This window comes from Thalassophryne amazonica, chromosome 7 (genome assembly GCF_902500255.1).
Source record: "Thalassophryne amazonica chromosome 7, fThaAma1.1, whole genome shotgun sequence".
NCBI classification, from domain to species: Eukaryota; Metazoa; Chordata; class Actinopteri; order Batrachoidiformes; family Batrachoididae; genus Thalassophryne; species Thalassophryne amazonica.
Window position 1 is genome coordinate 119,473,293 of NC_047109.1, and position 26,282 is coordinate 119,499,574.

General features: G+C 43.0%; 1 protein-coding gene across 1 annotated transcript in view; it reads left to right on the plus strand.

Annotated features, from left to right (window-relative positions):
* The window catches only part of me1 (malic enzyme 1, NADP(+)-dependent, cytosolic), a 236,921-nt gene that overhangs the window by 156,402 nt on the left and 54,237 nt on the right, over positions 1–26,282 (plus strand).

The window sequence follows — 26,282 nt, forward strand, 5'->3', positions numbered from 1 at the left end:
CCCACAGAGCCTCACAGCTGCACATGGAAGGGTGAGAGCAAAGGTAATGGGGGGACAGAGGCAAGGAGTGACCAAACTCAGAGCAGTCTCACCCAACATCCCAACATCTAAGAGCAGGCCAGACCAATGAGTGCAAGACCCCAACCCCTGACAAACACACAGGGTCCTGAACTCCCAGGAGATACAGGCCAGTGCATCATCTGAGGCTGCCCACCAGATCAAGGGCTGCCAATTCGTCTAAGCATCATCTTGCCCTTTCTCTTTGAGGCCGACGTTACAGTGCTGGATCTGATGGTGGGGGGGATACCCTGGACGCCAGCAGCAGGCATGCACCTATACCATCAAGACCATCTGCCAACCAGAGGGTAACTCACACTGCCCAGAAGACGTGCCTGCTGTCCCCTGCAAGATGCTACCCCTACCACCACTCTTGACAAATCTGCGTCCCCGACTTCATCCTTGTTGAGTACTGTTAAGCACAGGGTGACAGCAACAGCCCCCTCCAATACCCCACGACCAGTGATTGGTAACCAACACCTACTACCCACAGTGCTTCCCCTATATTAAAACCGCGCTCCCCCAAAACACAGTCACCTTGGTTCATTGATTACTTAAGTGATCTCAAGCATAAGGCTAGAGGTCTAGAATGGAAATGGCATCGTTCAAAATTAGAAGTATTCCACCTGGCGTGGCGTGATGCTATCTTAGACTATAAGTATGCACTACTGGCTACAAAGCGGACCTATTACTCTGATTTGATCAACAAAAACAAGCATAACTCAAAGTTCTTGTTTGACACGGTGGCAACACTTATTCATGGACAACCACCTGTAGTTCGCTCTCCTTTTACAGCACAAGATTTCCTGGATTACTTTGAGAAGAAAATAGACATTAGGTTAAACATATCCCAGCATGCCTTAACCCAGCCACTACACCCTGCTATTGAGGTTTTACTGAGGTAATACCTAGATTTACTGACAAAACTCATAACGTCTACAAAAAGAACAACCTGTTTATTTGATCCTATACCAACAAAACTGTTTGTACCTGTGGCCCACTCTTGGGCCGACTGTGCTGGAAATTATTCATCTTTCTTTAACTTCTGAATCTGTAGTGATTAAACCATTACTTAAGAAACCTAATCTTGACCCTAGTGTATTGAAAAACTATCGGCCGATATCAAATCTATCATTTTGCTCTAAAATTCTGGAAAAAAGTGGTGTCACAGCAGCTCGTAGACTATCTTACTGAGAATAATCTCTTTGAGCCACTGCAGTCTGCTTTTAGAAAATATCATTCCACAGAGACGGCTCTCACTAAAGTGGTGAATGATCTTCAGCTTACAATGGATTCGGACACCACTACGGTTCTGGTGCTGTTAGATCTCACTGCTGTGTTTGATACCGTGGGTCATCATATTCTACTCGATGGGCTGGACTGGCTCATACTTGACCAGTCGTTCTCACTGTGTTTTGTACAATGACACTACCTCTAACCTTAGTGACATGAAATTTGGTGTTCCACAGAGGTCAGTCTTAGGCTCCCTGCTTTTCTCCCTTTATATAGCACCCCTTGGGCACATATTGCGGCATTTTGGGATTACCTTTTATTGCTATGCAGATGATACTCAGTTATACATGCCGATAACTGCTGGTAATCTTGTTCTCATAAAATCCTTAGAAGATTGCCTTGCATCAGTGAGAAGTTGGATGTCTAGAAACTTCCTACTTTTAAACTCTGATAAGATTGAAATGTTGGTTTTTGGTCCGGTGAAACATCGGCATCAATTTGACCAGTTAACGCTCAGCCTCGGCTCGTGTGTCATACATCACACTGACAAAGTGAGGGACCTTGGGGTAATTTTTGATCCTACGTTGTCCTTTGACCTCCACATTAGAGATATTATGAGGACTGCTTTCTTCCACCTGCGAAATATAGCGAAGATTCGTCCCATCCTGTCTATGGCTGATGCTGAGACCCTGATTAACTCATTTGTCTCTTCTAGATTGGACTACTGCAATGTTCTTTTTTCTGGTTTAAAGCAGGCTGGCATTAGGGCTCTCCAATTGGTTCAAAATGCTGCTGCCAGACCTTTGACAGAAAGCAGAAAGTTTGACCACATTACACCCATTTTGGCATCTCTTCACTGGCTTCCTGTCCCAGTGAGATCATATTTTAAGGTTCTGCTCCTAACCAATAAAATTATTCATGGACTGGCACCTCCCTACCTAGCTGACCTAATTAAACCCTATGTACCAGCCCGGGCTTTGCGTTCTCAGGGTGCAGGACTACTTTGTGTCCCTAGGGTGAATAAGAAGTCTGCGGGTCACAGAGCTTTCTCTTATCGTGTCCCTGTTCTGTGGAATGATCTCCCTGCGTCAATAAAACAGTCAGATTCTGTGGAGACTTTCAAGTCCAGACTTAAGACGCACTTATTTTCCTTTTTGTATGGCTAGCATATTGGTACAGTATGTTACTATGGTTTTTACCCTTTTAATTCAACTTTACCTAAATTCTGGGTCTTAGGTGCTTAGGGCTAGTGGGTGGCGATCGCTGTAGTTTTTCTTGTTGTTTAATGCTTGCAAATTAAACTGTATTTACTGTCTTTCTGATGTCTGATTCCACCTTAGTGTTGGGCCTGAGTTTGGCCAGACAACGTTCATTCATTTTTTAATAATCCAAATAAGGGTCACCAAAGGTCCTATCCCAGCAGCCATTGGGAGATAGGAGGGGCCCACCCTGGACAGGCCGCCAGTCTATTGCAGAGCCAACACACATAGGTATACAAACTCAGGAACACACCTATGGTCAGGTTACTGTTTCCAGTTCACCTCATCACTTGCATGTTTTTGGAGGTGAGAGGAAGCCAGAGGAACCCATGCAAACGTGGCGAAAACCTGCAAACCTCACACAGAATGGATCTGCTTGGATTCAAACCCAGGTGTGAGGCAGCAGTGCTAACCACTAAGCCATCATGCTGCTGATCAAAAATAATTCCATTTTACCCCTGATCCTGGAAGGTCTGGAAGAATGTGTGGAAGCTCGGGCTGCTTCCAGTGGGCTGCGGTGGAATGAAGTGGGGGTGGGTTTTGAGTTTTCACTGCCAAGTACTGAACTGTCTCTCACTTGTGTAACAAGAGAGGGTGATTCAGGCAACATGTTGAAAACCTCTCTTGTCATGAAACTGACAAAATCCCAGCATGCCTTGGAGAGGGGGTTGTTGGAGGAAGAAGGGTGTATTGTCCAGGAGTCGTATGAATCGAGGGCGTGACAGTTGGAAAGATAATCGTTTAATTTCCGAGTGATTAGAAGGACGGTGGTGGTGAATGCAGTTTGGCCAGTTTGCTTCTTGTTGCTATGTTAAGAAATTACAGGGGACTGGAGGCTGGAGCAGAGCGGCATTATGGTCTGGATCACGGCGTGCGTTTAGCTGATGTACCGATTATCCACATCTTTTCTATTTATGTTTTTTCACGTATTGGCAGGACTTTTTTCCTTTTCCCACCACTCTGTTGCATATTTAGTTCCTTTGATGATCATCGTTTCCACTGCAGTTAGTTATTTTTAAACCCGGCAGAGTTTGCGTCAGTGCCGGCTGTGGCGTGGACGTGGTTATTGATTGGCACTGCAGGCGAACTCTTCCCTCTCTCTTTTCTTCTTCTCTTCTGTTGCTTCAGTCAGCTTCTTGGCAGCTGAATGTGCTGCAGTGTGAGGTTGTTATGGACCGGACACGTGAGCGTTCTGGCTCCGACGTTTCAAAGTTAATTTAAATTCGTCAGAACATTCACTTCAGACGTTCATGCACATATTTTGCATTAAATGAAGCTTTGGTGAATTTTGGGGCACAAATTCACACCAGTGCCCAAACTCGTACTGAGTTTCTGGTGACTGAGGTACATGCAAGAAATATTTCCCAAAACGTAGGCGGCTATTTTGGCAGCAAAAATAAAGACGGCTGTCATATCATATCACACCTCTAGAGTCATTCACAGTCTGTGACTCGGACACATGAGTTTATGGAGTCATGAGGTCCTTAGATGGAGGAATTTGATAAAGCCAATTCCTTTGCAAGAGAATAAAGATCCAAGTCTTTAAGGCCCTGGTGTCTCCTGTCTTATTGTGTGGTTGTGAGACTTGGCCGTTGACCAGTGGCTGAGAGTGAAGACTGGATGTCTTCACTGAAGAACTCTGATTGGAGGATTCTTGGGTACCACTGGAATGACTTTGGGTCAAGCAGAAGGTTACTTAAAGAGACATGGATGAGGATGATATCACTTGGATCATGAAGGACTGTGAGCTACAGCAGTGGTTCCCAACCCCGGTCCTCACAGACCCTTTAACCTGCACTTTTAAAGTCTTCCTGCTCCACTAAAAGCTGATGAGCTCATTCTGCTGTCTGAAAAATGTGCAGTTTAAGGGCTCCTTGAGGACCACTCAGCGACCATGTTTTGGCCATGTGATGCATTTCTGTGTGCGTGATCCAGCACACGGCTCCCTCAGTGCTGAGGACCTCAGAAAACGGAAAAAGCAAGGGGACGCCCTTGTTTCACCTGGTTGTGGCACATAGAGACTTTTGAGAGGTGAGGGTGGTCTGGTTTCCTGCCTGGGGGCAGTTACCATCAAGGACACATGGCGGTTCTGGTACCAGCTTATGTTCCCAGACCTGATCTATCATATTGTCTGCCTGTGTATTAGAATTCAGTTTGATAACATCCTGAACTAACATCCTGAGTTAAGCCCAATTTATGTGACTCCGTATCCACACGGAGCCCTCTGTGCCGCTGTGAACCCTGTCCAAGTCTGACGTGCAGCCTCCCAGAAATGCAAACTAGACGTCAAAACGACACAAACCGCACGGAACCGCGCGGACCGCCAATGGACGCAACCTATATCATATCCAGAATCTAACTTTTCTGGCTTCACAATCATTGACTTTCATGGAATAGTTGGTCAGTCTTCACAAATGTTGTGCCCTCTACTGTTCTGGTGGCGAATTGCATTGTGACACTCACCAACCCCAACGGAGAACTTGAAAAGGTTCATGACTGCATTCATGGCCACTTAGTTAAGGAGGAGTAGAGGTATAAAAGGCCTTTAGCCAGAGAGTGAGATCATCTACACGTCTCCTGAAATCGCTCAACAATCCAGGCAGCACATAAATACTGACGTCTTTTAATTCGCTATGGCAGTTGTGAGTTTTGGTGTTTGTCACTGATGATCAGCTTCACATTCTATAAAAGGCTCCAGCAGCACCAACACCCAGTAAATGCCATTTGTCTTCACTGAACAGATAAAAGTCCCTTTGCCAATCCCCAGTGTGACCACAGCCTGATCCATGATGCCAACACGTTCACTTCTGTTGAGCCACTTGATTAGTTTCCATTTTAGAGGAAATTGCTGAAGCCTTGAGTAATAAAAGTGACTTGCTGTCTTGTTAAATTAAACTTCTGCATCATTCAAAATGAAGAGTTTAAAATTTAAATTAAATGGTAAGATTTCTGCAAACCTCTGTTGTGAAAAGTGATGATGTGAAGATGAATAATCTTCTCTACAGACAGAAATGTGCATTCCTCAGAGAGCCATGATCTTATTAAACACCACTCAGGAACGGAAGCACGAAAACCCAAACCAGTGGCTGTCAGTCGCTTTCTGTACTTTGTGGTCGTACACCACATCCACTTCTACAACTATGCAAGTCTTACTTTTAAACTCTGACAAGATGAAAATGAAAAAGGGATAAATTCTGACTTATAAAGTGAGACTTCAAATTGAATCACTAAACGAATGTTGAGATATTTATCACCACAAAACATTCAGGCAGTAAAACTGAAGTCACTACTTTACAGAATACACACACAAAAAAAAATCATTTTCTAACCTTTATGCAGCAATTTTAGTAATTTCTCCCACATCATTAATATTACATATAATACACACTTATGAAAGCTCACTCCATCATTTATTATTATTTATTTTTTATTAATTTAACCAGCTGATACTCCTTTGTCAGCTTGTCGCAGCACCTGAACACTGCTCAAAACAGCATTTTCAGATCACTTTAACCCAAGTCAGTGCATCATAGATTTCTATTTAATCTAATGACTGACGACGCGCAATAACGCTAAGCAAGATGGCGGCTGCTGGCAACAGCTCACAGACTGCTTACGCCATCTAGTGGATTAAATAGAACTCGATGGTTAAAATATTAGGCCCTGAACAAGCACAACGGCAACCGTGGTCCAGAAAAACCCACAGTGGCAGTAGGCCAAGCAGCTCATCCCACACTTTCCTCTCCCCAGCCCAGTCCAGTTCTCTAACACTTCCTCAACGATACTGGGGGAGGTCCTTTGATCTCCACATTAGAAATATTACTAGGACTGCTTTCTTCCACCTGCGAAATATCGCAAAGATTCGTCCCATCCTGTCTATGGCTGATGCTGAGACCCTGATCCATGCATTCATCTCTTCTAGATTGGACTGGAATGTTCTATTTTCTGGTTTACCACAGTCCAGCGTTAGGGCTCTCGAGTTGGTTCAAAATGCTGCAGTCAGACTTTTGACATGAAGCAGAAAGTTCGACCACATTATACCCATTTTTGCGTCTCTTCACTGGCTTCCTGTCCCAGTGAGATCAGATTTTAAGGTTCTGCTACTAACCTATAAAATTGCTAACCGACTGGCCCTCCCTACCTAGCTGACCTAATTAAACCCTACGTACCAGCCCGGGATTTGCGTTCTCAGGGTGCAGGACTACTTTGTGTCCCGAGGGTGAATAAAAAGTCTGTGGGTCACAGAGCTTTCTCTTATCGTGCCCCTGTTCTGTGGAATGATCTCCCTGCATCAATAAAACAGTCAGATTCAGACTTTCAAGTCCAGACTTAAGACGCACTTATTTTCCCTTTCATATGGCGAGCATACTAGCATAGTATAGTTCTGCGCTTTTTACTCTTTTAATTAATTTTATTAGTAAACGGAGCGTGCCACAGCCTCAACTTTATCTAAAGTCTGTGTCTTTTAGTGACGTTTAGGGCTAGTGACCGGCGATCACCTTAGTATTTCCTGTTTTTCTTGTTTAATGCTGACAAATTATACTGTATTTTTTGTCTTTCTGATGCCTGATTCTGTTTTTTTCTCTGTTTAAGGTGCAGCTCCATCCAGAGATGGGTGTGGTATTTGTGCTGGAGACCCTCTTGTCCTGTGCACCAACAGCATTTCCTGTATATTAATTTTGTGAGTTTTGTAATTTGTGTCTGTATCATGGCCCAAGCAGAGGGTCACCCCTTTGAGTCTGGTCTGCTTGAGGTTTCTTCCTCAGAGGGAGTTTTTCCTTACCACTGTTGCTCTGGGGGTTGGTAAGGTTAGACCTTACTTGTGTGACACGCCTTGAGGCAACTCTGTTGTGATTTCACGCTATATAAATGAAAATAAATTGAAATTGAAATTGAGGTAATGGTCTAGTGTTGGGCTTGAGATCAGAGGATCCTCGGTTCAAATCCCAGCCTGACCGGAAAATTACTAAGGGCCCTTGGGCAAGGTCCTTAATCCCCTAGTTGCTCCCAGTGTGTTATGAGCGCCTTGTATGGCAGCACCCTGACATTGGGGTGTGAGAGTGTCTGTGTCAATGGGTGAATGTGAGGCGTCACTGTAAAGCACTTTGAGGGTCTGGGGCAGATGGAAAAGCACTATATACGTAAATGCAGTTCATTCCGAAGCATTTCCAAACCATTGAGAAATAAAATACCTCCATGTCCTGGTCCCCCTCCGAGTTGGATGTTCCCAGAAGATGTCACCTAACATCCAAATCTAATATCGGTTTAGATTTTTGTGTGCGTGGATTGAGCAATAATTAATAATTTTTGTTACTGGTGATTTAAGTGCAGGCATTAAAAAGTATGACTGGAAAATTATTACCGTATTTTCCGGACTATAAGTCGCACCGGAGTATAAGTCGCACCAGCCACTTTATCCATTATAAAGAAAAATAAACCATAGATAAGTCGCACTGGAGTATAAGTCACATGGACATACAGGTATGTTAACTTAACATGAAAGTTCAGATGATAATATTATGATATTATGATGATAATATCTGCACATTGTTCGAGCACCCATGTGCGGACTCGTTCCTCTAGCTGTGGCCGTCTAGCTTTTAGCCCGCGATTAGCTTTTTTTGTTTTTTTTCATGGTGGTTAGAGTAACCTCTGCTTTCCTCCAGTCCCTCACAAGTTTCTCACTCACTCCAAACTCTCTCTTTGCTGATCAATTACCGTTTTCGGATGCATATTTCACCAGTCGCAACTAATCTGCAGAGTATCCTTTTCTTTTGGTGGCATTTTTTTCTGGCCTTCTCAATTGTCTTGTTAAGTTATCAGTAATGTTGAAATTTCTATTTTTCTATGGTAGTCAGAAGTCGCAGGAACAGTCACACAAGCCTTGAGCACCCTCTCGTGAGCTGCATTTTACCTATGGATATGTTTGCATTTTGCGTACCACATTGCGAGCCGAACCATGCAGCACCTACCTGCGCAGCTCATGACCTCCCTGTGGTGTCGAAGCCAGCTCCTTCCATGTGCAGATGCTAATCCTCCGCCGTCGCTCACCCAGTGCTCCCACACAGCTCTGAGCATCAACTCTGCTCACACCGATATCCAAGGGTTGAAGCTGTTTTGTTAGCCCTCCTGGAATAAGCACCGTGTTCGTCTGCTTCACACGCTGTTTCACAATCATTGTCTGGGTGAAGTGAGGAATACGCGTCCAATGTTCTGTTCTCTGATTGGTTATCACGACCAGCGTGACCTATAGGACGGCTGCCATACTACAGTGCCCATGATGCATTGCATTTCCGGCCATTTTAAATCTTAGAGCGACTCTGTCACGTAAAATTGTTTTATTACGGTAAATTAATTGAGAATCTACCGGTATATTTTTCATTTATAAGTCGCACTGGAGTATAGGTCGCACCCCCTGCCAAAACATGTAAAAAGTGCGACTTATAGTCCGGAAAATACGGTACATCCGTGGGGATAACCTCACCAAGTGTTCTGTGCCTTCTAATTTATGCAAATGCTGCTAATATGCAAACTAAATAATATTTTTATTTCACTCAACAGAAATACTGGAGCACTGACATCACAGATGTTTCTTTAATACAACAAACCAGACAGGAAGCCGTATTATCCCAGATATTTGTCATAAAACACTCAAAAAGGACAGACGGTCAAGTTGACAACAGCTAGCGGCCTATGCTGGCGGGGTCCTGGACACAGCTCCTTGGCCTACACTACCTGTCACTCAAAGCGACCACACCCATCATTATTCATAACTTTCTTTCTTAAAGTAGTTTAAAGTGATGAGTTATAGAAAACACCCCCCCCCCCCCCCCCCCCGGTAGTTGTCATGAATGGCAGAAGCTATGAAACCATTTTCATACCAGGGTGTACACATGTTAATTTCTTCTGGACATTTAATTTTATGGGGAGTGACTTGGTGTTGGAGGCTACCTCAAGTGGTCATTCGTTGAACTGCAGTATTCAACACTTCCAGATTGGCTTCATTTCTCAGAACCTTGGGTTTGTTTGTTTTTTTTCTCATTCAGTCTAAACTCATTTTTTGTAACAAATGTCAGAACATCAAAATCTGTGGTCTCTTCTTCTCCCTTTGTGATGGTTTGAACCCTAACCAGCTTTAAATGTGGTGACTTTTATTGCCGTTTTCTAATAAAACATTGAATACTAATGCCTTGTTATTGGCAGCCACATGTTTTTGTTCCTGTGAAGGTGAGTTGATTTTCTGAAATGATCTGTGGATTATCTCAGCTGCCACTCTGAGACAAAGAGTCCTGTGTTCACTTTGGAAACATGCTTCTGTTTAAGTCTGATTCGAAAAGACGCAGGTCTCCACATGTGCGTTCTTGCACTGAATAGATGTTAGTTTTCAATCAGACGAAGACTATTTTGGGTCTGTGTCTGTATCCAGAGGTCATAGGTCAGCAGTGCACTTAATATTCAAAACACATGGTTGGTTTTCTTTGCTTTCAAACAACTTCCAGTTAAGGACCACATGTGTCCCCACATTGATGCAAATTTTGGGTATCACTCGTGTGTGCGTGCGTGCGTGTGCGTGCATGCAAAATAATAGTGTCTCCAGATGAATAACTTCTGCAGTAGGTTGGTCACAGGTCAAGGTTGAGGTGACCTGAAATGCAAAGCGATTAGTGGCATGTTGTGTACTATGTGTTGTCATGGTGACATCATTAAAACATCATAAATCTCTGTAAAACACAATTTCAAGATATCTGCAACCAGTAGAGCGATATTAGTGGTGTCTTGATTATCATCTTACAGTGCATCCAGAAAATATTCACAACGCATCACTTTTTCCACATTTTTTTATGTTACAGCCTTATTCTAAAATGGATTAAATTAATTTTTCCCTACAAATTCTACACACAACACCCCATAATGACAACTTTTTTTTTGCAAATTTATTTATTTAACAGTTTAGATTTAGGCTGTTGGTGACCATCTGATGATTCACCAGGATTGCTTTGTGCACTTCCATAACTGGTTTCAAAGTATATGGAATTTTCAACAAACAGTTACGGAGACTTCCAAAAACAGAGTACCCATGTGTTTCCGACAGCGGTGATATGACTATTAGAAGCATCCCAGCATGCGCTTGAAAGGAATGTAACTGCTAACGTTAAGAACTGAGGCACAGATTAAATCCAAAGTTTACATAAGTGCAATACTGGCACTGGCTCACAGATCTGGCAGATCTTGCTTCTGACAGATTGTTTGCTGTTGTGACGCTCTTCCGATCTTCACACGGTTGTATACGTTCCTTTTATTTCTGTTTAACACTTCTTTTGATTTTTAAGTGTATCTACTCTGAATCTTATTCAACTACAGTCCTGTAGTGGTCAGCTTTCCCTAGCGGTTAGCTTTCGCGAGCAGTTAGCTTTCACAAGCAGTTAGCTTGTGTTAGTTCGGTTGACACCCCCCTGTTTCTTTAATACTTCTGTTAGTTTTTTTGTGTAACTGATGTGAATTTTAGCTCATTAATCTTCTCCTGGGGTACTGATGAGGCGTTTAGCAGGCTGACATTTTTAAATAGGTGTCTGGTGCAAATTTGCCGACAGCAAGGCTTTAGTTTTATTGATAACTGGCCTTCATTCTGAGGCTGCCGTGGCTTGCTGATGCCGGATGGCCTCCACCCTACTTACCCTACTTTAACTGGGGAAGGCATCGCCATCTTGTCTGCGAACACAGATAGAGCCTCACAGGAAGGGTAGCATTAGGATTTTACAGCAGGCCACGGAGCAGGTGATTAGAGACCCTGCAAGGCTTATGACAAATGTGGGTGTGGAATCCATTAGCTTAGTGGGGAAATTAGTGCAAAAAATCCACTATGGTGATAGTGCAGTTTATGTGGCATGGAGGGAGATTCAACAGGTTGAGACTGTGGCCTGCTTCTGTTGAGGTGTCCATAAAAATCATAGAGGGATATGCTTTGCAAACTTAATATCCATGACTACATTGAATGATGTTGAAGTTGAGGATGGCCCAAACAGTTCAACTGTCAACCCCACTGACGTTCTTAGACTGGGTCTCATTAACATAAGATCACTGTCCTCAAAATCATTGCTGATTAATGATCTAATTATGGATCATCACTTAGATATGATTGGGTTATGTGAAACCTGGCTTAAACCTACAGCTGTCCTCCTCTTAAATGAGGCCCGCCCACCGACATATACATTTAGTCACATCCCTCGTGATGCGAAGCAAGGCGGGGGTGTTGCTCTTACAACCCCAATTCCAGTGAAGTTGGGATGTTGTGTAAAATGTAAATAAAAACAGAATACAGTGATTTTCAAATCCACTTCAACCTATATTCTATTGAATACACCACAAAGACAAGATATTTAATGTTCAAACTGATAAACTTTGTTTTTGTGCAAATATTTGCTCATTTTGAAATGGAAGCCTGCAACACATTTCAAAAAAGCTGGGACAGTGGTATGTTTCCCACTGTGTTACATCACCTTTCCTTCTAACAACACTCAATAAGTGTTTTGGAACTGAGGACACTAATTGTTGAGGCTTTGTAGGTGGAATTCTTTCCCATTCTTGCTTGATGTACAACTTCAGTTGTTCAACAGTCCGGGGTTTCCGTTGTCGTATTTTGTGCTTCATAATGTGCCACACATTTTCAATGGGCCTTTTGGAGATGCTCCTTTTATCCCCAATCATGACACTCACCTGCTTCCAATTAACCTGTTCACCTGTGGAATGTTCCAAACACGTGATCTTTGAGCATTCATCAACTTTCCCAGTCTTGTGTTGCCCCTGTCCCAACACATCCATTTCAAAATGAGCAAATATTTTCACACAAAACCGTTTATCAGGTTTGAAAATTAAATATCTTGTATTTGTGGTATATTCAATTGAATATAGGTTAAAGAGGATTTTCAACTCATTGTCCCAACTTTATTGGAATTGGGGTTGTATTTATTACACACACACACACACACACACACACACACACACACACACACACACATATATATATATATATATATATATATATATATATATATATATATATATATATATATATATATATATATATATATATATATATATATATATACATGTATATATACAGTGAGGAAAATAAGTATTTGAACACCTGTGAAAATCAATTTGGTATTTGGTACAGAGAGAACAAAGAATTCAGAAAATGAAAGAGTTGGAAAAACCAAACAAATCTGATAACACCACAACAACAACAAAAAACTTTGAATCAAGAGCATGAACTACAGTGGGGAAAATAAGTATTTGAACACCCTGTGATTTTGCAAGTTCTCCCACTTAGAAATCATGGAGGGATCTGAAATTTTCATCTTAGGTGCATGTCCACTGTGAGAGACATAATCTAAAAAAAAAAAAAATCCAGAAATCACAATGTATGATTTTTTTTTTAATAATTTATTTGTATGTTACTGCTGTAAATAAGTATTTGAACACCTGTGAAAATCAATGTTAATATTTGGTACAGTAGCCTTTGTTTGCAATTACAGAGGTCAAACGTTTCCTGTAGTTTTTCACCAGGTTTTCACACACTGCAGCAGGGATTTTGGTCCACTCCTCCATACAGATCTTCTCCAAATCTTTCAGGTTTGGAGTTTCAGCTCCCTCCAAAGATTTTCTATTGAGTTCAGGTCTGGAGACTGACCAGGCCACTCCAGGACCTTGAAATGCTTCTTATGGAGCCCCTCCTTAGTTGCCCTGGCTGTGTGTTTGGGGTCATTGTCATGCTAGAAGACCCAGCCATGACCCATCTTCAATGCTCTTACTGAGGGAAGGAGGTTGTTTGCCAAAATCTCGCAATACGTGACCCCATCCATCCTCCCTAAAATACGGTGCAGTCATCCTGTCCCCTTTGCAGAAGAGCACCCCCAAAGTATGATGTTTCCACCCCCATGCTTCACGGTTGGGATGGTTTTCTTGGGGTTGTTCTCATCCTCTAAACATGGTAAGTGGAGTTGATTCCAAAAAGCTCTATTCTGGTCTCATCTGACCACATGACCTTCTCCCATGCCTCCTCTGGATCATCCAGATGGTCACTGGTGAACTTCAAACGGGCCTGGACATGTGCTGGCTTGAGCAGGGGGACCTTGCTGCCCTGCAGGATTTTAAACCATGACAGCATCATGTGTTACTAATGTAATCTTTGTGACTGTGGTCCCAGCTCTCTTCAGGTCATTGACCAGGTCCTCCTGTGTAGTTCTGAGCTTTCTCAGAATCATCCTTACCCCACAAAGTGAGATCTTGCATGGAATCCCAGACCAAGGGAGATTGACAGTCATCTTGTGTTTCTTCCACTTTCTAATAAATAATCAGAACAGTTGTTGTCTTCTACCAAGCTGTTTGCCTGTTGTCCTGTAGTCCATCCCAGCCTTGTGCAGGTCTACAGTTTTGTCCCTGGTGTCCTTAGACAGCTCTTTGGTCTTTGCTATGGTGGACAGGTTGGAATGTGGCTGATTGAGTGTGTGAACAGGTGTCTTTTATACAGGTAACAAGTTCAAACAGGTGCAATTAATACAGGTAAAGAGTGCAGAATAAGAGGGCTTCTTAAAGAAAAATTAACAGGTCTGTGAGAGACAGAATTCTTGCTGATTGGCAGGTGTTCAAATACTTATTTGCAGCAGTAACATTATTAAATTAAATTATTAAATAATCATACATTGTGATTTTTGGATTTTTTTTTTTTTTAGATTATGTCTCTAACAGTGGACATGCACCTAAGATGAAAATTTCAGACCCCTCCATGATTTCTAAGTGGGAGAACTTGCAAAACCGCAGGGTGTTTTATATATATATATATATATATATATATATATATATATATATATATATATATATATATATATATATAAAGGAGTCTTTTCCAGATTGTTTAATTCCCTTCTTGTCACCGGAGTGCCCAAATCTTGGAAATTCTTCATAATAAGGCCTATACCAAAAAAGCCAGAAGATTTTCGGCCCATTGCCATAACCTCCATATTATCTAAAACTATGGAGAGAGTTTTAGTTGACGTCCTGACCACCACAGTGGTCAGTGAACTAGACCCTCTGCAGTTTGCCTATAAGAGGGACAGAGGTACTGATGATGCCGGATTGATCTTGCTGGACATGATCTCAAAGCAGCTTTCACTTGTTAAAGCATACGCTCGGGTTTTGTTTGTAGACTTCAGTGCAGCTTTTAATTCTATGAAATTACATATTCTTCTGAAAAGGCTGGCTGATTTAAATGTTGAAAAGGGTCTGATGCTCTGGATCATTAAGGCTGGAGACATTAAGGCTCTTGAAGCTTGGTGTCTCGACAGCCAGCTGGAAATCAATGTGTCTAAGACAAAGGAGCTTGTTTTTCACACAAAGCAAGAACTGACAGTGCAGCCAGTTTCACTCGATGGCCAGCTTGTTGAAACGGTTGAAACTTTTAAATATCTTGGTACAGTTCTTGATAGTCACTTGAGCTTCTTTGAAAACACTGATTTTATCTTTAAGAAATGTTCACAGTGACTCAGTCTTCTCAGAAGATTGAGTTGTCTTGGTGTTAATCCGCAGATTTTAGAGCTTGTGTATTCTGCACATATTGAGAGTATTTTAACATTTCATCTTTGTGTTTTTTTTGGTCACTTGAGTTGTAAATGTAAGGACAAATTAAATAAAATTGTAAAAATGTCGGGGAAAATTGTGAGAAAACCCCAGAAGACTCTGGCCCACATTTACACTGACAGGATGAGGAGGAAAGCTGAGAGAGTCCTGGCAGACAGCTCTCATCCTCTGTCCTGTCAGTTTGAGCTCTTGAAGTCTGAGAGGCGCTACAGAGCTCCTCTGGCCAAAGGTTCTTTCAAAAAATCTTTTATACCAAATGCCATCACCATAATGAACTCAAAAAAGTGACCACTCCACAAATTAAACCTGAACTGCTTTACGTCTGTTTTATTTGATTTTATTAGATCTTACTGTACGTTTTATTTATCTTACTAGGTCTTATTCTATTTCTTCTTTTACTTCCATGTATTTTATGTATCTTATTTTTGTTTTATTCGTGTGTTTGTATGAATGTTTTATGACTGTTTTGTTGTCTTTTTTGTGCTGGTGAGCCAAAGACAATTTTCCACATCGGTGGACAATAAAGAATTATTCTATTCTATTCTATTCTATTCTATTCTATTCTATATACAACCCCTGGCAAAAATTATGGAATCACCGGCCTCAGAGGATGTTCATTCAGTTGTTTAATTTTGTAGAAAAAAAGCAGATCACAGACATGACACAAAACTAAAGTCATTTCAAATGGCAACTTTCTGGCTTTAAGAAACACTATAAGAAATCAAGAAAAAAAGATTGTGGCAGTCAGTAACGGTTACTTTTTTAGACCAAGCAGAGGAAAAAAATATGGAATCACTCAATTCTGAGGAAAAAATTATGGAATCACCCTGTAATCACCCACTGAATGAACATCCTCCGAGGCCGGTGATTCCATAATTTTTGCCAGGGGTTGTATAAAAATTATATTTTGCCTCTGTATATAGGCCTCCTGGTCCATATTCTGAATTCTTAGATGAATTTGGTGCATTCATTTCTAACTTGTCAACTAGTGCAGATGACATTCTGATTTCTGATTTCATTCTGTTTCTTTCTCTTTTTTCTCTGTATGCACCACTCTGCATTTAATCATTAGTGATCGATCTCTGCTCCCCTCCACAGCATGTCTTTTTCCTGGTTCTCTCCCTCAGCCCCAACCAGTCCCAACAGAAGACTGCCCCTCCCTGAGCCTGGTTCTGCTGGAGGTTTCTTCCTGTTAAAAGGGAGTTTTTTCCTTCCCACTGTCGCCAAGTGCTTGCTCACAGGGGGTCGTTTTGACCATTGGGGTTTTTACGTAATTATTGTATGGCCTTGCCTTACAATATAAAGCGCCTTGGGGCAACTGTTTGTTGTGATTTTGCGCTATATAAATAAAATTGATTGATTGATTGATATTGGTGACTTTAACATTCATATAAATAAGCCTTCAGATCCCCTCTGCAAATCATTTGTGGAAATTGTGGATGCATTCGGGTTCCAGCAGTGCATCCAGGACTCGATGCACATTAGTGGAAATACCTTAGATTTGGTTCTCGCATCTGATATTGCTGTCACAAATATTGACATCATGCCTCTTACATCAGTGGTCTCTGATCACTCACTTATAAGGTTTACAGTTTCGCTGCCGTTTTTAGTGGAACCACAATCTTATTTATCACTACGGCAAAGTATCAACTCCTCAACTATGACAGAACTCGAAGCTAGACTGCCTGATGTCTTCACATTTGAAAAATGCCCATTAAGTAGACAGTCTTGTGGATAGTTTAAACTCAGTGCTCAAAACAACACTTGATATGATTGTGCCACCATTGTTAAAACCACGCGCTCCCAAAACACAGTCACCTTGGTTCAATGATTACTTGCGTTACCTCAAGCATAAGGCTTGAGGTGTAGAACAGAAATGGCATAGTTCAAAATTAGAAGTATTCCACCTTGCGTGGCGTGATGCTATGTTAGACTATAAGCATGCATTACTGGCTACAAAGCGGACCTATTACTCTGATTTGATCAACATAAACAAGGATCACTCAGAGTTCTTGTTCAACACGGTGGCAATACTTTTAACCCGCTCTCCTTAGATTTCTTACATTACTTTGAGGAGAAAATAGAAGACATTAGGTTAAACATATCCCAGCATGCCTTAACCCAGCCACTACACCCTGCTATTGAGGTGGGCACCATTACTGAGGTATTACCTAGATTTACAGAATTTGATAGTATCTCACTAGGCATGCTGAGAAAACTCGTAATGTCAACAAAAAGCACAACCTGTTTATTTGATTCTATACCAACAAAACTGTTTAAGGACCTGTGGCCCACTCTTGGACCGACTGTGCTGGAAATGATTAATCTCGCATTAACTTCTGGATCTGTTCCTAAATGTTTTAAATCTGCAGTGATTAAACCATTACTTAAGAAGTGTAATCTTGACCCTAGTATAATGAAAAACTGTAGGCCGATATCAAATCTATCATTTTTCTCTAAAATTCTGGAAAAAGTGGTGTCACAGCAGCTCGTAGACTATCTTGCTGAGAATAATCTCTTTGAACCACTGCAGTCAGCTTTTAGAAAATATCATTCCACAGAGACGGCTCTCACTAAAGTGGTGAATGATCTTCTGCTTACAATGGATTCAGACACGACTACGGTTCTGTTGCTGTTAGATCTCAGTGCTGCATTTGATACAGTGGATCATCATATTCTACTTGATAGGCTGGAGAATCATTTTGGGATTACTGGGAGTGCCCTTGCATGGTTGACGTCATACTTGACCAGTCGTTCTCACTGTGTTTTGTACATTAACACAACCTCTAACCTTAGTGACATGAAATTTGATGTTCCACAGGGGTCCGTCTTAGGCCCCCTGCTTTTCTCCCTTTATATAGCACCCCTTGGGCACATATTGCAGCGTTTTGGTGTTACCTTTCACTGCAATGCTGATGATTCTCAGTTATATATGCCGATAACTGCTGGTAATCTTGTTCTCATATAATCCTTAGAAGATTGCCTTGCATCAATGAGAATCTGGATGTCCAGAAACTTCCTACTTTTAAACTCTGACTGAAATGATGGTTCTTGGACCAGTGAGACATCGGCATCAAGTTGACCAGTTAATGCTTAACCTCGGCTCGTGTGTCATACATCACACTGACAAAGTGAGGAACCTTGGGGTAATTTTTGATCCTACATTGTCCTTTGACCTCCACATTAGAAATATTGCAAGGACTGCTTTCTTCCACCTGTGAAATACAGAGAAGATTCATCCCATCCTGTCTATGGCTGATGCAGAGACCCTGATTCATGTGTTTGTCTCTTCTAGGCTGGACTACTGCAATGTTCTATTTTCTGGTTTACCACAGTCTAGCATTAGGGCTCTCCAATTGGTTCAATCAATCAATCAATCATTTTTTTTTATATAGCGCCAAATCACAACAAACAGTTGCCCCAAGGCGCTTTATATTGTAAGGCAAGGCCATACAATAATTATGTAAAACCCCAACGGTCAAAACGACCCCCTGTGAGCAAGCACTTGGCTACAGTGGGAAGGAAAAACTCCCTTTTAACAGGAAGAAACCTCCAGCAGAACCAGGCTCAGGGAGGGGCAGTCTTCTGCTGGGACTGGTTGGGGCTGAGGGAGAGAACCAGGAAAAAGACATGCTGTGGAGGGGAGCAGAGATCGATCACTAATGATTAAATGCAGAGTGGTGCATATAGAGCAAAAAGAGAAAGAAACAGTGCATCATGGGAACCCCCCAGCAGTCTACGTCTATAGCAGCATAACTAAGGGATGGTTCAGGGTCACCTGATCCAGCCCTAACTATAAGCTTTAGCAAAAAGGAAAGTTTTAAGCCTAATCTTAAAAGTAGAGAGGGTGTCTGTCTCCCTGATCTGAATTGGGAGCTGGTTCCACAGGAGAGGAGCCTGAAAGCTGAAGGCTCTGCCTCCCATTCTACTCTTGCAAACCCTAGGAACTACAAGTAAGCCTGCAGTCTGAGAGCGAAGCGCTCTATTGGGGTGATATGGTACTACGAGGTCCCTAAGATAAGATGGGACCTGATTATTCAAAACCTTATAAGTAAGAAGAAGAATTTTAAATTCTATTCTAGAATTAACAGGAAGCCAATGAAGAGAGGCCAATATGGGTGAGATATGCTCTCTCCTTCTAGTCCCCGTCAGTACTCTAGCTGCAGCATTTTGAATTAACTGAAGGATTTTTAGGGAACTTTTAGGACAACCTGATAATAATGAATTACAATAGTCCAGCCTAGAGGAAATAAATGCATGAATTAGTTTTTCAGCATCACTCTAAGACAAGACCTTTCTGATTTTAGAGATATTGCGTAAATGCAAAAAAGCAGTCCTACATATTTGTTTAATATGCGCTTTGAATGACATATCCTGATCAAAAATGACTCCAAGATTTCTCACAGTATTACTAGAGCTCAGGGTAATGCCATCCAGAGTAAGGATCTGGTTAGACACCATGTTTCTAAGATTTGTGGGGCCAAGTACAATAACTTCAGTTTTATCTGAGTTTAAAAGCAGGAAATTAGAGGTCATCCATGTCTTTATGTCTGTAAGACAATCCTGCAGTTTAGCTAATTGGTGTGTGTCCTCTGACTTCATGGATAGATAAAGCTGGGTATCATCTGCGTAACAATGAAAATTTAAGCAATACCGTCTAATAATACTGCCTAAGGGAAGCATGTATAAAGTGAATAAAATTGGTCCTAGCACAGAACCTTGTGGAACTCCATAATTAACTTTAGTCTGTGAAGAAGATTCCCCATTTACATGAACAAATTGTAATCTATTAGACAAATATGATTCAAACCACCGCAACGCAGTGCCTTTAATACCTATGGCATGCTCAGAATGCTGCTGCCAGACTTTTGACACAAAGCAGAAAGTTCGAACACATTACACCCATTTTGGCATCTCTTCACTGGTTTCCTGTCCCAGTGAGATCAGATTTTAAGGTTCTGCTACTAGTCTATAAAATTGTTCACAAACTTGCACCTCACTACTTAGCTGACCTAATTAAACCTTACGTACCGGCCCAGGCTCTGTGTTCTCAGTGTGCAGGACTACTTTGTGTCCCTAGTATGAATAAGAAGTCTTTGGGTCACATACCTGTCTCTTATCGTGCCCCTGTTCTGTGGAATAATCTCCCTGCGTCAATAAAACAGTGAGATTCCAGTCCAGACTTAAGACACACTTATTTTCCCTTTCATAGAGCTAGCATACTGGTATAGTATGTTACAATGCTTTTTACTCTTTTAATTCATTTTATTCGTAAACGGAGCATGTCGTGGCCTCAACTTTATCTAAATTTTGGGTCTTTTAGTGAAGTTTAGGGCTAGTGGCCGGCGATCACCTTAGTATTTCCTGTTTTTCTTGTTGTTTAATGCTGACAAATTAAGCTATATTTGTTGTCTTTCTGATGCCTGATTCAGTTTTTTCTCTGTTTGAGGTGCAGCTCCATCCAGAGATGGGTGTGGTGTCTACTTCTGCAACTCTCCTGTCCTGTGCACCGGCAAAATTTCCTGTATATTCGTTTTGCGAATTGTTCTGTAATTTGTGTCTGTATCATGGCCCAAGCAGAGGGTCGCCCCTTTGAGTCTGGTCTGCTTGAGGTTTCTTCTTCAAATCATCAGAGTTTTTCCTTACCAAAGTCATCTGTGTTCTTGCTCTCGGGGTTAGTAAAGTTAGACCTTACTTGTGTGAAGCACCTTGAGGCAACTTTGTTGTGATTTTGTGCTATATAAATGAAAATTAATTGAAAATTGAAATTGTGATGTTATGTTATGACAACTCATTTTTAAGTGAAAACTGTTCATTTTGATGCAGTCACAGTAAAAGCAGCAGCCCTGAGAAGGTTTAGTGCACCTGCATGGCCATGCGTCAGCCTGTTTTATATATATATATATATATATAGTAAGTCCCTTCGGCTGCTCCCTTGTTTGCACTCTTGGTCGCCACAGCACATCCAAGGTGGATCTGCAAGTTGAATTAGCACAGGTTTTACGCCAGATGCCCTTCCTGACGCAATTCCACATTACGTGGAGAAATGTGGCAGGGGTGGGATTTGAACCCGGAACCTTCTGCACTGAAACCAAGCACATTAACCACTTGGCCACTACCCCCATATATATATATATATATATATATATATATATATATATATATATATATATATATATATATATATATATATATATACACAACCCAAATTCCAGTGAAGTTGGGACGTTGTGTAAAATGTAAATAAAAACAGAATACAATGATTTGCAAATCCTCTTCAACCTATATTCAATTGAATACACCACAAAGACAAGATATTTAACGTTCAAACTGATAAACTTTATTGTTTTTGTGCAAAATGCACAAAAATGAGCGTGACGCTCATTTTGAAATTGATGCCTGCAACACATTTCAAGTTGGGACGGGGCAACAAAATACTGGGAAAGTTGATGAATGCTGAAAGAACACGTAATTGGAAGAAGGTGAGTGTCACAATTGGGTATAAAAGGAGCATCCCCAAAAGGCTCAGCCGTTCACAAGCAAAGATGGGGTGAGGATCACCACTTTGTAAACAACTGCATGAAAAAATAGTACAACAGTTTAAGAACAATGTTTCTCAATGTTCAGTTGCAAGGAATTTAGGGATTCCATCATCTACAGTCCATAATATAATCAGAAGATTCAGATAAGCGGCAAGGCCAAAAACCAACATTGAATGTCCGTGACAGTCCCTATATTTTTATTTATATTTTGCACAATGTCCCAACTTCATTGGAATTGGGGAGATATATATATATATATATATATATATATATATATATATATATGTATATATATATATATATATATATATATATATATATATATATATATATATATATATATATATAGACACACACACACTCAATAAAAATATAAACGCAACACTTCTGGATTGCTCCCATTTTGTATGAGATGAACTCAAAGATCTAAAACTTTTTCCACATACACAATATCACCATTTCCCTCAAATATTGGTCACAAACCAGTCTAAATCTGTGATAGTGAGCACTTCTCCTTTGCTGAGATAATCCATCCCACCTCACAGGTGTGCCATATCAAGATGCTGATTAGACACCATGATTAGTGCACAGGTGTGCCTTAGACTGTCCACAATAAAATGCCACAAAAAAAAAGCATTTTTGAAGACTCTTGGACCATACTTTGACTAGTCTACTTCCTCAAAACTAATCCTCACAGAGCGAGACGCATACGGAGCGCGACATACACAGAGCGCAACATACACAGAGCGCGACGTACACAGAACGCGAGGTACACAGAGCATGACGCAGACAGAGGGTGACATACACAGAGCATGACGCAGACAGAGGGTGACATACACAGAGCATGATGCAGACAGAGGGTGATGTACACAGAACGCGAGGTACACAGAGTGTGATGCAGACAGAGGGTGACATACACAGAGCATGACGCAGACAGAGGGTGAGGTACACAGAGCATGACGCAGACAGAGGGTGACGTACACAGAACGTGAGGTACACAGAGTGTGATGCAGACAGAGGGTGACGTACACAGAACATGAGGTACACAGAGTGTGATGCAGACAGAGGGTGACGTACACAGAGGGTGACGTACACAGAGGGTGACATACACAGAGGGTGACAAACACAGAGCGTGATGTACACAGAGCGTGACTTACACAGAGTGTGACGTACACAGAGCGTGACGCAGACAGAGCGCGATGTACACAGAGCACGACGCAGACAGAGCATGACGTACACAGAGGATGGCGTACTCAGAGCGTGACGTACACAGAGCGTGACGCAGACAGAGCATGAAGTACACAGAGGGTGTAGCAGACAGAGTGTGACGTACACAGAGGGTGATGCACAGAGCATGACGTACACAGAGCGTGACGCAGACAGAGCATGACGTACACAGAAGGTGTAGCAGACAGAGTGTGACGTACACAGAGTGTGACGTACACAGAGCGTGACGTACACAGATCGTGACGCAGACAGAGTGGGATGTACACAGAGTGCGAAGTACACAGAGGGTGATGCACAGAGCATGACGCAGACAGAGGGTGACGTACACAGAACGCGAGGTACATAGAGTGTGAGGCAGACAGAGGGTGAGGTACACAGAGCATGACGCAGACAGAGGGTGACGTACACAGAACGCGAGGTACACAGAGTGTGATGCAGACAGAGGGTGACGTACACAGAGCGCAACATACACAGAGCGCGACGTACACAGAACGCGAGGTACACAGAGCGTGATGCAGACAGAGGGTGACGTACACAGAGGGTGACGTACACAGAGCGCGTCGTACACAGAGCGCGACGTACACAGAGCGTGACGCAGACAGAGTGTGACGCAGACAGAGCGTGACGTACACAGAGCATGATGCAGACAGAGCGTGACGTACACAGAGGGTGAGGTACACAGAGGGTGAGGTACACAGAGCGTGATGTGCACAGAGTGTGAGGTACACAGAGCGTGAGGTACACAGAGCGTGACATACACAGACCATGACGTGCGCAGAGCGTGACGCATACAGAGCATGACGTACACAGAGCTTAATATAACAGAGCATGACGTACACAGAGCGTGACACAGACAGAGCGTGACGTACACAGAGCGTGATGTACACAGAGCGACGCACACAGAGCGTGATGTACCCAGAGTGTGATGCAGACAGAGAGTGACACAGACAGAGCGTGACGTACTCACAGCGTGACGCAGACAGAGCGTGACGTAGACAGAGCGTGATGTACACAGAGCGTGATGTACCCAGAGCGCGATGTACACAGACCGTGATCTACACAGATGGTGACTTACACAGAGTGTGACATACACAGAGTGTGACGTACACAGAGCGTGACGCAGACAGAGTGTGACGCAGGCAGAGCGCGACGTACACAGAGCACGACGCAGACAGAGCATGACGTACACAGAGGGTGTAGCAGACAGAGTGTGACGTACACAGAGGGTGATGCACAGAGCATGATGTACACAGAGCATGACGTACACAGAGCGTGACGCAGACAGAACATGACGTACACAGAGGGTGTAGCAGACAGAGTGTGACGTACACAGAGCGTGACGTACACAGAGCGTGACGCAGACAGAGCGTGATGTACACAGAGTGCGAAGTACACAGAGCGTGACGCAGACAGAGCGTGACGTTCACGGAGCATGACGCAGACAGAGCGTGACGTACACAGAGGGTGATGTACACAGAGCGTGACGCAGTCAGAGCGTGATGTACACAGAGCTTGAGGTACACAGAGCGTGAGGTACACAGAGCGTGACGCAGACAGAGCGTGATGTACGCAGAACGTGACGCATACAGAGCATGACGTACACAGAGCTTAATGTACACAGAGCATGACACACAGAGCTGAGCACAGACAGACCGTGACACAGACAGAGCGTGACGTACACAGAGCGTGATGTACACAGAGTGACGCACACAGAGCGTGATGTACCCAGAGTGTGATGTACACAGAGTGTGACGTACACAGAGTGTGACGTACACATAGCTTAACGTACACAGAGCACGACGTACACAGAGCACGACGTACACAGAGCGTGACGCAGACAGAGCGTGATGTACACAGAGCGCGACATACACAGAGTGCGACGTACACAGAGTGCAACAGAGACAGAGTGTGACGTACACAGAGGGTGACGTACACAGAGCGCGATGTACACAGAGCGTGATGCAGACAGAGCGTGAGGCAGACATAGCGTGACGTACACAGGGCGTCACGCAGACAGAGCGTGACGTACACAGAGCGTGATGTACGCAGAGCGATGCACACAGAGTGTGACATACAGAGTGTGACGTATACAGAGCATGATGCAGGCAGAGCATGATGTACACAGAGCTTAACGTACATAGAGCATGACGTACACACAGCGCGACACAGACAGAGTGTGACGCAAACAGAGCACGACATACACAGAGCGTGATTCAGACAGAGCATGACGTACACAGATCGTGATGCAGACAGAGCGCGACTTACACAGAGCGTGACATACACAGAGGGTGACGTACACAGAGCATGACATACACAGAGCAATGCACACAGAGCGTGAAACAGAGTGTGACATACACAGACAGAGTGTGACGCAGACAGTGTGACGTACACAGAGCGTGACGTACGCAGAGCGTGATGCATACAGAGAATGACGTACACAGAGCTTAATGTACACAGAGCATGACGTACACAGCGTGACACATTCAGAACGTGACGTACACAGAGCGCGACGTACACAGAGCGCGACACAGACAGAGTGTGACATACACAGAGTGTGATGTACACAGAGCGACGCACACAGAGCGTGATGTACCCAGAGTGTGATGGAGATGGAGCATGATATACACACAGTGTAACAGACACAGAGCAATGCACACAGAGCGTGATGTACACACAGCGATGCACACAGAACTACATGTACACAGAGCGTAATGTACACAGAGCGACGCACACAGAGCATGATGTACACAGAGTGTGATGTACACAGAGCATGACGCACAGAGCGTGATGTACACAGAGCGTAATGTACACAGAGCGACACACCCAGAGCGCTATTTACACAGAGCACGACACACACAGAGCATGATGTACACAGAGCGTGATGCAGAGAGCGTGATGTACACAGAGCGCGACGTACACAGAGCGTGAAACAGACAGAGTGTGACGTACACAGAGCGTGACGTACACAGAGCGTGACGCATACAGAGCACGACGTACACAGAGCTTAATGTACACAGAGCGTGATGTACACAGATCGTGATGCAGACAGAGCGCGACTTACACAGAGCATGACGTACTCAGAGGGTGACGTACACAGAGCATGACGCACACAGAGCATGACGTACACAGAGCGATGCACACAGAGCGTGATCTACAGAGATCGACGCACACAGAGCGTGATGTACACAGAGCGTGATGTACACAGAACATGACGCACAGAGCGTGATGTGCACAGAGAGCGACGTACACAGAGCGTGAAACAGAGTGTGACATACACAGAGTGTGACGTACACAGAGCGTGGTGCACAGAGCGTGATGTACACAGAAC